This window comes from Schistocerca gregaria, chromosome 2, assembly GCF_023897955.1.
Source record: "Schistocerca gregaria isolate iqSchGreg1 chromosome 2, iqSchGreg1.2, whole genome shotgun sequence".
NCBI lineage: Eukaryota > Metazoa > Arthropoda > Insecta > Orthoptera > Acrididae > Schistocerca > Schistocerca gregaria.
Genome location: NC_064921.1, coordinates 106,112,543 through 106,127,346, shown reverse-complemented (window position 1 = coordinate 106,127,346; position 14,804 = coordinate 106,112,543).

Here is a 14,804-nt window from a genome sequence, read left to right as displayed (position 1 = left end):
CTTTTAAACAAAACCAGTCTTCTGTAATTAAAAGAGTAGAATTCTGTAAGAATTCTGGCAGATATGGACGATTGCCAAAACTCGATTTCCAGCCTGGAGGCCATCTGCAATTTACGAACAGTCACATGTATAACAGTTCTGCTAAACGTATTAAAAGGTGAATCGCTTTCAACTGTTAAAAACAGGTACCTACGTGAATGAAGATAATGTACTTCGTCCTTTTCTTTTAAAACGACAACATGAATTCTTGCCATTGCCGGTTGTATTTTTCCGTTACAACTGACTGAGAAACATAGCGAATATCACATATTCATTATTTTAATATTACCGGTTTTGAACAATTTTTTTCTAAATAACATAATACACACCGTATATAATAATAAGCGTTTCTGAACAGACAAAACAGTTTGGTTTCACCATGATTATTTCTGAATTATTAAATATAATGAATCCCTCCTCCCTGCTGAGGACACGCACAAAGTGGAAATATCCATATGATGCTATTGCCACGCGAGTGGCAATATCCATTTGCGCCAACTGATTGCACTGATGATATAGGGTGGACGTTATTATAACAGCATGTGACGGTATTTTCAATGCATTTGATCTGAGATTAAATGTGAATGGAAGCGTAGGACAATGACGGTCACTGTCTCAGTTAGTTTTCAACGAGAGTATATAACTTTACTTAATACAAACTTTCGCAACCTTGGTTTACACAAAACCTCTCTTCTAGTAATAGAGCATTGTTCTACAGTCCAATTCCGACTGAAACAACTCCCGTAGCGATCATAATCGATTAGGCCACGGTCATTAAAATAAAGGTTAGGCTGCTGTATCATTCGACCGCTGACAGTACCAAAGTTTCATCAGTATGTTTCAGCTTTTTATGGTTTACATACTTATATGACCACATTCTGGCGGTTTATAAAATCCCCTAATTTTGTAGGCTTCTGAAGACGACAACTCAAGCTGTTTAATGTGATAAAACGAAATTAATTACCTAATTGTGCAACTACGAAAAAAATTTATTCTGAAATATATACCACTTTTGCTGAGAAAATAGCAGCAATGAATAAAATCATAAATACAGTTTATGGTAACACTACCTTATGTTTCCCCATCACCATAACAACGTCTGTTACATTAATCAGTCTCACTGTATCTTTTTAATTTCTACAGGTTCGCCGCATTTGACTAAGAAGGCGAAAATATTTTCTATGGCCACTTACACATACAGACGTAAAATTCAGTTATCGGTCTTCTCCATTGTCCAGACAACCAGTGATGCTGTTTAAACAGGCACTCAGTAAAATCAGGAAATCCTTTGCTTCCACTCCAGCAATTACACTTAAAATTAATGTTTTCCAACATTACTCTAACATTGTATTATTTTCCCAGTAAATGGACCATGTACATTTCATCAATCTGCGATTTATAGATCCATAAAACACCAAAACATTCTTAGAAGTATTGTAAAACCAAACGTTACGGAGTGACTTAAAGCTTGCCTGAGAATTAAATCAAATTCTTCATTTTTCTAACCAATTGATTAAAATTCAATAACTGGCATCTTCTTCTTTGTGCAGAAAGCAATATGTATCATCACTAAATGAATATTCGTCATGTTTCATAAAATATTTTAATAGGATTCACTTCCACAATGATTACGATAATTGCTAACGTAATCCACTTCTTAAATAAATTTGCAGGTAGTGCTGTTAATTTTCTAACGTTAGATTTTCCTGTGGCTCATAAAATATCTTGAATAAAGATTTCAAGCTAAACCTCGCTCCTCGTATGAGAAAACAGCTGGTAAAAAAAAATACAATTAAGGAGGTTAAAGCAGCATGAGAGTATGCTAAGCTTTCCATATGTTAACAAGCCGAAGCTGCGGTAGCGACCAACAGGACACTCAGAGGTTTTAACGCTTTACGGTAGAATTCTGTGGCCTGTAATCGCATTTTAAAACAGCTTAATACAAAGCTTCATGACGAGCACGTTAGTGTTACGAAATCAGATAAAGGTAACCCTGTGGTTCTTCTTCTTGACACAGATTTCATAACAAAAACTGAAAATTTCTTCAAAGACACAGGAATGGTTGAGATCAAACGCAATTTGGTGAATATGTTTCACAATGACTTTAAGGTATTTCTCAAAAACTAATTTCTTGTTTCAAATTGATTTCTAGAAGAAAATCATTATTATGATGAACCCAGAAATACCAAATCTTACGTATCAAGTCAAGTTATATAAGGAACTTTGGACTATAAGGCCGACTGTTAATTATTGTTCCAGCCCTAATTATAAACGTCACATATTTTTAAACAAAAAGTTAAAAGTAGGCTAATTTTTCCAAAGACGTTTCGTGTAAAACATTCTTATGAATTAATGGACAAACTAAAAACCCTTCAAGCACCAGGTGGTACCCGTTTAGCTCCACTGTATACTGTTTAACTTGTATTCATGTATACCTATTATAAAAACCATTGACATAATTAAAAGGACTTTATTGACCCACAATGGGCTTTCCCTTGCTGAGGTTGTGCAATTAAGTTATGAGAACTCTCCTTGTCTTTCAACGCCTTTACGTTCAATGACAAATTCTCCTTACATCCAAATGTCTTATCTGTGGGTGATTCACTTGCTGTTACCCTCGCAGAGATTTTTTTCAATCACTTGGAATGTACATATTTTGAATGATATTCAGAGTTCGTACCAAAAATTAAATCGTATCATCATTATATGGGATTTTTGTATGATGGATGTGATCAGGACATTTCTAATTTACGGGACCATTTCAGTTCCATGTACCCTAACATTAAATTCAATTTCGAAGTAGATGTGATCAGTTCATCAAGTTATTTAGATCTCTCTATGAGTAGGAGAATAAAATCGTCTCCATTTTCAAGCTGCGTCAATCCGAATGATGGTTAATGGCGGAGATGGCCATCGAAAGGTCGAAAATATTATTTGAACTGGCACACGTTGAAAACGCCGAGAAGATTTAATTCACATATCCTGCGCGAAAGACTCCGAGGACACTAGGAAAGCAATAATCTTATTTTCGGAGCACTTCGTAAACCCTTTTTCACCGATGTTACAATTAACAAAGATTCATTTCATCTGAACACCTACAAATAGGCGTATTTTTGCTGCATGACAAAGAAATTTTGAGACTCGATATAGACCAGGAGGCAAGGTATAAGGAATTGCTGACGATTATTCAAGTAGGTGTAGCATATGGGTATAAAGCTTAAGGTAATCGTAAATTGCTTTATTCGATACAAAAGAAGAACTCCAAGGTAACAGTAGGGTGATGGGGATATCAGCGCAATTTTGATATCAGGTTGATATCCAAATTAAACGAATTGATCAACTAATTACCCCCCTGACCACGCCCACCCCAAACCCAGTCCACACCCACCCCCACCCCCAGATGATGCCATGTATTTTGTTCAGCCTGCATATGGGTCCCTTCCCCCTCCCCACTCTCCCCCTCCCCATCCCCTCCCCCACATTTAATATCGAATTTTGGCGCGAATTCCTTTGTCCCAGGGCTGTGCTGAAGTCCCACCAGGGAACTGGTGGGAAATAAAAAATGGGGGCGCTCTTTCTGGGATTCGAACCCTGGTCCATCTGGACAGAAAGCCCAAGTGCTCCCCCAAATGCATGGAAACTGTTCAGATGCAGGAGAGGGAATCGGGGAACTGACATAAAGATCAGTTCTAATTACATAATGAATGATAAAGATTGGGCCTCATTACCTGAATACATACGGCCTAAACTCGCAATACAGCTCAAAAACTGGCGGTACCATACAACTTGTGTTATCCTGCTGCTAAAAAATTCTACTATACCACTAGAAACTAGTGACAGGCATACCGAAACTCTACCCTTCACCTACAAGCTGGTAGGAAAAAAGGTGGGGTGTAATGTACTATCTTTATTCGTTTTCGTGGGAAATACGTTCAACTGATGAGATGCTGGTGCTGGACAGAAATGAGTTTATAAAAGTTTACCTATAAGCATACAGCTGAGGACAGTATCTATCACTGTTTGACATCAAATTTCGTTACAGATCCTACTCAAAAACCACTCTGCAGCCCAGGGAACCGAAGTCAATACACGCTACCACAGCTGAAGGAAAAAATGCATCACAGTTCTAATTACACTTCGAAACTGTCGTGAAAAAACCAGCACATGTAATGAACGGGCCGTAATGCAACTCAAGTACTAGGGGAACTCCTCATCCCAAAAGACTGCAGAGGGGGCGGTAGTTGATCGTGTGTTCTCCTTCGCCTATGGGGACGATATAGGCTTTTTCAAACGGCCAGCTGCTCTGCCATGCTTTACACACCTTACCCTTCGCCATGGTCTCTAACCACCTTGAGGCGACGCTCCTTCGCCAACACAATAACATGTATAGTCAACAAAACAATAGGAGATAAGAGGATGGCTGCCCCATCGTCTAAAATATAGCGACACAGCCCCCATATGCCGCCAATTGAGGGAAAAACGGCGAAATAAGTAAAACGGCGAAAAAAACTTGCATAATTACTTAAATTGTCTTAGAACACATAAAATTAGAGAAAAAGTACCACTAAATGAGTGGAAGAGGGTAGGGGGGGGGGGGGGGGGGGGGGAGGGTACCTGGTCCCTCAAGGTCGGAAAAAAAAGATATGCTCTGGCTACATTCACTTTTAACCCTACCCCTCTCCCTGAGAACTAAATGTTTTTACTTTTAATAAACCTGTCTGGAGTGTGCCACATACTATCCATTACAGTGTCAACATGGTAAATGTGATACAATCATAATGGAACAGATCAAACAACAAGAAGTTTTGGTGAAGCTCAGAAGAAGACAGTCTTAACGGTTTAAACCAGTCATCAGGGATAAATAGTATTGAAGCCACCTTGGCTGTTAAAACTTTCTTCACAACTGATATTAGTCGCATAATCAGAACTCACTGCTTTTGCTCTCTCAGTTCTACTCCCATAACTCGGCATTATATTCTTTCCCCAAGCACAGTTTCCTAATCACACATGATTATTAGATTTTCACCTCACTTTATGCACTGAATTTTGCGTTCAATACGCTCATATACTTCGTCTGTCTCTCCATATTCTGCTTAAGAGGTCAGCATATGTACCTGATCTACGGGTATAATTGCTGAAGATGTCCTGTTGTCGATTCTATCAATGAACTGTTCACAGAAACTTCCTCATATTTATCTTGCCAATGACGAATCTTACTTAGGTTTTCGGCTGATGTTGATATTACCCTATATTCGTCTGACCAGAAATTCTTATCTCATTCCATTTCATTTCCTCAACGCCCACAATATCTAGATCGATCATTTCGATTTCCCGTTTCAGATTTTCTATCTTCCCTATGACAGAATTACGACATTCCACGCTCACAGAATTTCAGCCTTTCGTTCGTTATTCAATATTTCTCGTATGGTCAACTCGCCTGTCCAAACCTGCACATCCAGGCACGCCCTCACTCTTCTTCCAGAATGCGGTGGGGCCCCATCGTGATGGAAGAATTCCGGAAACGTCCCAGTCTCTGCTAACAGCGAAGGAAACACCTCTGCATTCAGAAACGCCAGAGAACCGTTGGCTGTTAATGAAACTTCAGTAAAAAACGGTCCCACCTCTTGGGTACTCCACACATCACACCAGCCCATCACTTTTTGTGAGACGACCGTTTTGGGTGCATCAATTCAGTGCGGATTTGTGTCCACCAATATCTGTGATCCTGCTTTTTCACCTCCCTACTGGTAAACAATTAGCTTCATCCCTGAACTGATAGGGAAAACGAGGGTTTATCTGCAGTTGCTGCATCACCCTTTCTGAAAATCGTACCCAGCGGTCTGGATCATCCTCATTCAGCTGCTGGAGCTGTTGAATTTTGTACAGCTGTCAATTCTGCTGCGACAAAATTTGCAGAATTGAGGCATGGCAAATCACACATTCTTGCGAAAGGCGATGAACGCTCCGTTGCGGGCTCTTGGTAAATCATGCCAGCACGCTGACTGTTGTTTCATCGGTGACTGATTTTGGTTTTACAACATTCGGTTTATCTGCAACGGAACCTGTTGCCCGGAATTTGGCCAAAAGTTTGGCAACTGCTCTGTGAGAAATGGGTTGTTCAAATGTTCAAATGTGTGGCAGCTCCTAAGTGACCAAACTACTGAGGTCATCTGTCCCTAGACTTACACACTAATTAAACTAATTCATGCCCGAGGGAGGACTCGAACCTCCGGCAGGAGGGGCCATGCAGTCCGCGACATGGAGCCTCAAACCACGCTGCCACTCAGCGCGCAATTGGGTTACCTGTTCGGACGGCTACTGTTGGAATTCTCAGCAAAGACCCGTGTGCCTCGTTCTCCAAACATCAAGATGATTCCAACGCATTCATCTTGTGCTAATGACATTTTCGTAACCTGTAAATGAGGAATCAGTGGTTAAAATGTGAGCTTACATAAATGTTACACAACATTTAAACACATGAAACGTGTCGGGCAAGGAATTTGCACTCTGCAAGGTTTAAAACTTCATTTCATATCTTTTCAGTACGTAAAACTCGCGCTGATGAGCATATCACTGCTGCCTTACATAATTGGTTATAACTGTACAATGAATAAAGCTAAGTTCAAAAAATAACGTCATTTTTTTGATCAAATTTTCTGTCTGTCTGATAGGTTCCTTCCCATTGGAAATTTTCGAGTTGAATCCAAGACGGCGGCTTTCAAGATGGCTGCCATGTTGACGACATAACCTGCAACTCCCCCATTTTCCTTATGTGCAGGGACTTTGTTTTACTGTTGGCTACTCCGTTTGGACTTTATGAGGATGTTACTGGACTTTTGGACCACCTTGTGTTACAAACCAAGTGTCCTTAATACATATTGTGTGTCTTTAATGCATTAGTTTATATTGCCTTTCGTAGTTTCATACCGTTGGTCATTTATGACAAATAACAACCTGCAGACAGGTGTATGCTATTGTAAATGTATCCCATAACTCATGAATTTTGAACATATAGGTTAGTTGTAATTTCTTGAGCAGTAACAGATTTTGGCAACAATCCTTTCGTTGATGTGTTTTTATGAAACAAAGGTACAGGAATGAAGTAAAATCTAATCATTTATCTTATTTTAGTTTGTTGGTGATGACTGACTCGTAGATTCAATGCTTAATATTAATTTTAAGAAATATGTCTCCATTCCACAGTAAATTATGTATAGATTCTAGGAAAAGTAAAAACAGGTGACATATTTAGGTAATTTATTCGTGCAAAGTACATACAAATGCAGTGGACTGTAAGACGAGAAAAAGAGCGCAAACAGTACCTGGTACAGAAGTTAGGTAAGCGTTTGACGTCACGTTAACAATGATGTCTTGGGGTCAGTTTATTAAACCAAATGGGTAAGAAGGCCAAAGGAAATAACTCATGGCTTTCGCAAGGAAACTGTACAGACTGTTTTGAATCCATTGGACCAGCTTTTTCAATGAAGAGAATAAATAATGGGTAAGAAATAACCTGATTTCGTAGCGGAAGTCTGTAGCTCATCCCCGTGCGGCTGTGCTCCACTGGAAGGTACCTGATCCTAGTCCCAGCTGGGGAAAAGGTTCTCACTAACAGTGCTTTGTCCGTTAACTGGTGAACAGGTGGTAGCGTAAAGTTCCCGACCATCACACGGGGCGCCTGTAACCTGGATTAAATTACAAACCTCTGTACATTTTCAACAGTATTTCCTGTAATGAGGCCAGTTAACATGGTTGATGGTGATCCGTCCAGTGGATGGGAATATTATACTTGGGGGTTTCCTTCGTGCTATTCGAGATGAGTAGCTTATGTACCAGTACTTGGTTTCATCTTCTCCTTTCTTTTATCGTCATACAACATAAACATACTGCCAACACCCAAGAGATACAGTTAATACACAGCTCTCATATCCCTTGTGTAAAGGAGCCATTGTGCATATGGAAGGAAAACCCTTTTCGATCAGACGACTGAACAACTCATCGATATCTTCCAGCTAACAATACCGTACCTTTCTTTCAAGTAAGTAACAAATTATTACGCTACAAAATACATTTTACAAACACAAAAAAATAAACAATAACAAACAGGCTCTTTGTTGGTACTAATAAGCAGTTGCATTGAAGAACGATTATCGAGAGTATGTACCGACAAGGTGTATTGTAAAATGAAACAGCTGCGTGTTAAACACAGAACTCCCAGAAATCGACAAACGTTAAAATAACATATTAGTTGTTTTTTTTTTAAACTGCAGCACTGACAGGGAAATTATTGCGTGTATTGTCAGTAATAAAAACTTTTTAGTTGGTCTGCCACATAAATCAGAAAACGGAGTGCTACCGTGCTAAGTGCTAAGTTTGGTAATACAACATTATGTTTACCTAATTTTTGTACATAAATGCACGAAATGAAACTTGAATTTCTATGACTAACAATTATGAAATGATAATCCAATTTCCGTTTTAAAAAGCTCAAAAAACTAATGTGAATAGATAAATCTACTGTTGAGTATTACATAAACAATGACAACACAAAGAATTAGTAGAATTTAGCGGTATAGGATTATGAAAGATAGATAAATTACACATTTGAAATTGGCATAGAAATTACAGAATGGAAAATTGTAAGATAAAAACTGCTGTAGAAAGTCGTTTGTTCCATCTAAATATTTAATGAATATAAATCCAATAGTAAAAGTACAGAAGGAAAACTTGAAACACCCATTTAAATATTTAATGAATATAAATCCAATTGCAAAAGTACAGAAGGAATACTCAAAACACTATGTTCAAGTACTGTATTACACATCGCGAAAATATAATAATTTAAGAAGATTCTGAAAATTATTTAAATGAAACACGTAAAGTTGTTTTCTAAGTAATCTTGAGTCAAAGATAAAAGAAGAACACTTAAAATCCCAGCCGTTGACAGAAGTAATAGGGATATTAGAAGAAAGAGTGACATAGGAAACACATCTGTAAACAAAGAAGAAATTATGCTACTACAGTACCAACTCTTAATTTAGTAATAAATGATACTTAACTACACAAGTCACAAAAAGACAACTGTTTACAGAATGAGATTTTCACTCTGCACCGGTGTGTGGTAGAGCACTTGCCCGCGAAAGGCAAAGGTCCTGAGTTCGAGTCTCGGTCCGGCACACAGTTTAAATCTACCGGAAAGTTTCAACTGTTTACAGAATTTTACGTTATGAATAGGAATGAAACTCAAATTAGAAACAACAGAAATATTTAAAAGAAACTGACACAAATAGATATTAGAAACATGAAAGATAAATAAAAAAAAATAGTTATTCAATTTTTTGTAAAGGGTGCAACGCAGAAACACAAAAAAACAACGAAAAGCAAACGAATTGGGCATTGAATTAATCGTAATTCCTTACTAACAATATATTTACGGAAAAATCTGTGGAATTAACAATTGGATTTACAATCACATTTGTGAACAATTATCGTTACTGGGACAGATGCCATCCATCTCCAGCGGGATAATTATAATCATAGCTACATTCATTTCTAAAGAAAATTTTATGATTAATGTGTCTGATAACCATTATTTCTTGCGGATAAATTCTGTTGAAGCAAGTTCCTCTTAAGCTCACGTAACAGCGATCTTAAATACGACTTAAGAAATTTGTTTTATCTTGCATTTGGTACCGATATTTACACAGTTTTTTGTTTGCCGAAGTATATAACAATGGAGTACTGTACTACTGACAATAAACAACATAAGGGTAACAGCTTCATTAAGATAGAAACGCATGTGAGTATGGAGTAGGATGCAACTGAAAATAAAATGCGTTGTGAAACGTACTGGTATGCAATCAGGTAAACGTAAAAAGGGGTCTTTTGTTATGTAAGCCAACGAAAAATCGGAGACCACCAATTATAAAACCGACAAAATTACGTGCTTTCCAGAAAAACAAAAGCTCTTGATGGTTGCCGGCTCTCCCAGCAAAATGCGTGCACAGATTATGGCCACACAAAACTGGAATAGTTCGTCAGAATTCATAGGGAATATACCTGCGGACTGGTAGTGTCCATGTGCTCGTGTATGAATGGCGTTTGTATTCTGATCGCATCGGGGCGACACGCTATTCAATTGCGCTGCACCTAAATTGAATTGTAATCGACATTTTGGGAAGCGATTACCTCGACATTGCGGTGACGCGCCGTTCATTAGTTGGCGATTAGTCGGCTTCAACGGTCGCTTGATGCCAGCAGCTGCAGCCAAAGCGACCTGCACGATAGTGGGTGGACACACACACACACACACTCACTTGTGCAGAGAGAGAGACAGAATGAGAGACAGAGATAGAGAATGGGTGAGAGAGAAGTTGCCACTGGGAAGAAAAGGGTCCAGGGGGACGATCTGGATTAGAGGAAAACACAATAAATACCCGTCACAAATCTTGTGTTATTGTTTTTACGCCCAAAAAGCAATGTCCTTGCCTAATGAAAAGGCAAATCGATGAAAATTATTAAATAACTACCAAAAATTGCCCGCAACAAACCTCAAATAACGCGAAAAAATATTAAGCGGAAAGTCAAGTTAGAAGAATCTAGATCATTTACTTGTTGAACTCTGCACATTCTGTATACACTGGTTCACAGAAAAAGAGAAGCACCCAGATGATCAGATGTCAATATAACTTCCGCTACTTATATCTGAGTGACACGAAGACTTCTTAAATAATAGAACCCCAGTACGTTGCCCTTGACGGCCACCGTTCATCAGAGACAAGTCAGGAGCGCCCAAGTGAAGAGTGATAGAACCAATGTTGTTCTCTATATACGTAATTGATTTCGCGGATAGGGTGGGCAGCAATCTGCGGTTGTTCGCTGATGATGACGAGGTGTACGGTGAGGTGCCAAAAATTAAGGGATTGCAGGGAGATACAAGACATCTTACACAAAATATCCAGTTGCTCTGATGGTCGGCAGTTAGCCCTAAATGTGGAAAAACGTAAGTTAATGCGGATGAGAAGGAAGATCAAACATGTAATGTTTGGATACAGTATTACTGGCATTCTGCTTGACACAGTCAAGTAGTTTAAATATCAGAGCGTAGCGTTGCAAAACAATATGTAACTACCACATATAGTGCAATATTCAATAAAAATTACTTGTGCTGACATAATAATGTGTAAAGTACTTTTTGACGTTGTTATTTGACATTGCCAAGTAGAGAGACAGGCGATGTGTTATGTTAAAATGCGTCACCGGCCACCCATCTGCAGATAAGTTAAACTTATTACTCATCTCACTTACTGAATTTAGTAATAATTTTTGTTGTTCTGAATATAGGTCATCAATGAGCTGAAACTATTTATCAATAAAGGAATTTTTGCCCCCCCCCCCCCCCCCCCCGCCCCCGACCTTGGATTTTTGTTACATTTTTCTTTTTGAAGTCACCTCACACCGAACGCTTCCATACTACACCGCAAATAGCAAGTAATTCCAAACCCCATAATCTGCGTGGGGTCAAGCCACACATGGTATAGTCATCCAAGTATTTTTCCAAAAACATTCTTTACTGATAAATGACATCCTCTAAAAGCATTTGGATTACAAATACGTCACAGGACTACAACTCTGATACCCCTCTGCACTGGAAAATATCTGCGCCGACGATACCTGCGCAATCAAACTCTCACACGAAGTTCTGCAGTACACAAACTGCTGCATATTAAAAGTCAGTGTCGAAATTCCACTGTGCTTGTGCAGTGCGATCCTAAGACAAAGTACTTCCAATAAATGATGCTGCAATAACTTTCGTGTTGTCAGTTGGCTCGCCTAGGATAGGTCAGGAGTCCACTACACGCAGCAAGCGGCTACACGGGCAGCAGGGGTTGTGTGGCGTGGACTGGGCGGTTTTTTAGGTTAAATGGCCTCGAGTAAGTACAGAAAAGGCAACAGCCTCAAATGGTGCGGGATAAAGTCAGGACATGCGGGGACCAAGCAGCAATCGGTATTGCAATTGTAAACTGACGAAGCTGCATTGGTAAAATACCGGAACTTCAAGCGCTGATAGAAAGCACCGAAGCTGAAATCGTTATAGGTACAGAAAGCTGAATGAAGCCAGAGATAAATTCAGCCGAAATTTTTACAAAGGCACAGACGGTGTTAAGAAAGGATAGATTGCATGCAACCGGTGGTGGCGTGTTTGTCGCTGTTAGTAGTAGTTTATCCTGTAGTGAAGTAGAAGTGGATAGTTCCTGTGAAACATTATGGGTGGAGGTTACACTCAACAACCGAGCTAGGTTAATAATTGGCTCCTTTTAGCGACCTCCCGACTCAGCAGCATTAGTGGCAGAGAAACTGAGAGAAAATTTGGAATACATTGCACATAACTTTTCTCAGCATATTATAGTCTTAGGTGCAGATTTCAATTTACTAGATCTAGACTGGGACACTCAGATGTTTAGGTCGGATGGTAGGGACAGGGCATCGAGTGACATTATACTGAGTGCACTATCCGAAAATTACCTCGAACAATTAAACAGAGAACCGACTCGTGGAGATAACATCTTGGACCTAGTGATAACAAAACAGACCCGAACTTTTCGACTCTGTAAGTGCAGAACAGGGAATCAGTGATCATAAAGCCGTTGCAGCATCCCTGAATATGGAAGGTAATAGGAATATAAAAAAAGGGAGGAAGGTTTATCTGATTAGCAAGAGTAATAGAAGGCAGATTTCAGACTACCTAACAGATCGAAACGAAAATTTCTGTTCCGACTCTGACAATGTTGAGAGTTTATGGAAAAAGTTTAAGGCAATTGTAAAATGCGTTTTAGACAGGTACTTGCTGAGTAAAACTGTGAGGGACGGGAAAAACCCACCGTGGTTCAACAACAAATTTAGGAAACTACTGTGGAAGCAAAGAGAGCTTCACTGCAAGTTTAAACGCAGCCAAAACCTCTCAGACAAACAGAAGCTAAACGATGTCAAAGTTAACGTAAGGGGGGCTATGCCTGAAGCGTTCAGTGAATTCGAAAGTAAAATTCTATGTACCGACTTGACAGAAAATCCTAGGAAGTTCTGGTCTTACGTTAAATCAGTAAGTGGCTCGAAACAGCAAATCCAGACACTCCGGGATGATGATGGCATTGAAACAGAGGATGACACGCGTAAAGCTGAAATACTAAACACCTTTTTCCAAAGCTGTTTCACAGAGGAAGACCGCACTGCAGTTCCTTCTCTAAATCCTCGCACGAACGAAAAAATGGCTGACATCGAAATAAGTGTCCAAGGAATAGAAAAGCATCTGGAATCACTCAACAGAGGAAAGTCCACTGGACCTGACGGGATACCAATTCGTTTCTACACAGAGTACGCGAAAGAACTTGCCCCCCTTCTAACAGCCGTGTACTGCAAGTCTCTAGAGGAACGGAAGGTTCCAAATGATTGGCAAAGAGCACAGGTACTCCCAGTCTTCAAGAAGGGTCGTCGAGCAGATGCGCAAAACTATAGACCCATATCTCTGACGTCGATCTGTTGTAGAATTTTAGAATATGTTTTTTGCTCGAGTATCATGTCGTTTTTGGAAACCCAGAATCTACTCTGTAGGAATCAACATGGATTCCGGAAACAGCGATCGTGTGAGACCCAACTGGCTTTATTTGTTCATGAGGCCCAGAAAATATTAGATACAGGCTCCCAGGTAGATGCTATTTGCCTTGACTTCCGGAAGGCGTTCGATACATTTCCGCACTGTCTCTTGATAAAGTAAGAGCCTACGGAATATCAGACCAGCTGTGTGGCTGGATAGAAGAGTTTTTAGCAAACAGAACACAGCATCTTGTTATCAATGGAGAGACGTCAACAGACGTTAAAGTAACCTCTGGCGTGCCACAGGGGAGTGTTATGGGACAATTGCTTTTCACAATGTTTATAAATGACCTAGTAGATAGAGTCGGAAGTTCCATGCGGCTTTTTGCGGATGATGCTGTAATATACAGAGAGGTTGCAGCATTAGAAAGTTGTAGCGAAATACAGGAAGATCTGCAGCGGATAGGCACATGGTGCAGGGAGTGGCAACTTACCCTTAACATAGACAAATGTAATGTATTGCGAATACATAGAAAGAAGGATCCTTTATTGTATGATTATATGATAGCGGAACAAACACTGGTAGCAGTTACTACTGTAAAATATCTGGGAGTATGCGTGCGGAACGATTTGAAGTGGAATGATCATATAAAATTAATTGTTGGTAAGGCGGGTACCAGGTTGAGATTCATTGGGAGAGTCCTCAGAAAATGTAGTCCATCAACAAAGGAGGTGGCTTACAAAACACTCGTTCGGTCTATACTTGAGTATTTCTCATCAGTTTAGGATTCGTACCAGATCGGGTTGACGGAGGAGATAGAGAAGATCCAAAGAAGAGCGGCGCGTTTCGTCACAGGGTTATTTGGTAACCATGATAGCGTTACTGAGGTGTTTAGCAAAATCAAGTGGCAGACTGCAAGAGAGGCGCTCTGCATCGCGGTGTAGCTTGCTCGCCAGGTTTCCAGAGGGTGCGTTTCTGGATGAGGTATCGAATATATTGCTTCCCCCTACTTATACCTCCCAAGGAGATCACGAATGTAAGATCAGAGAGATTCGAGCGCGCACGGAGGCTTTCAGACAGTCGTTCTTCCCGCGAACCATACGCGACTGGAACAGAAAAGGGAGGTAATGACAGTGGCACGTAAAGTGCCCTCCGCCACACACCGTTGGGTGGC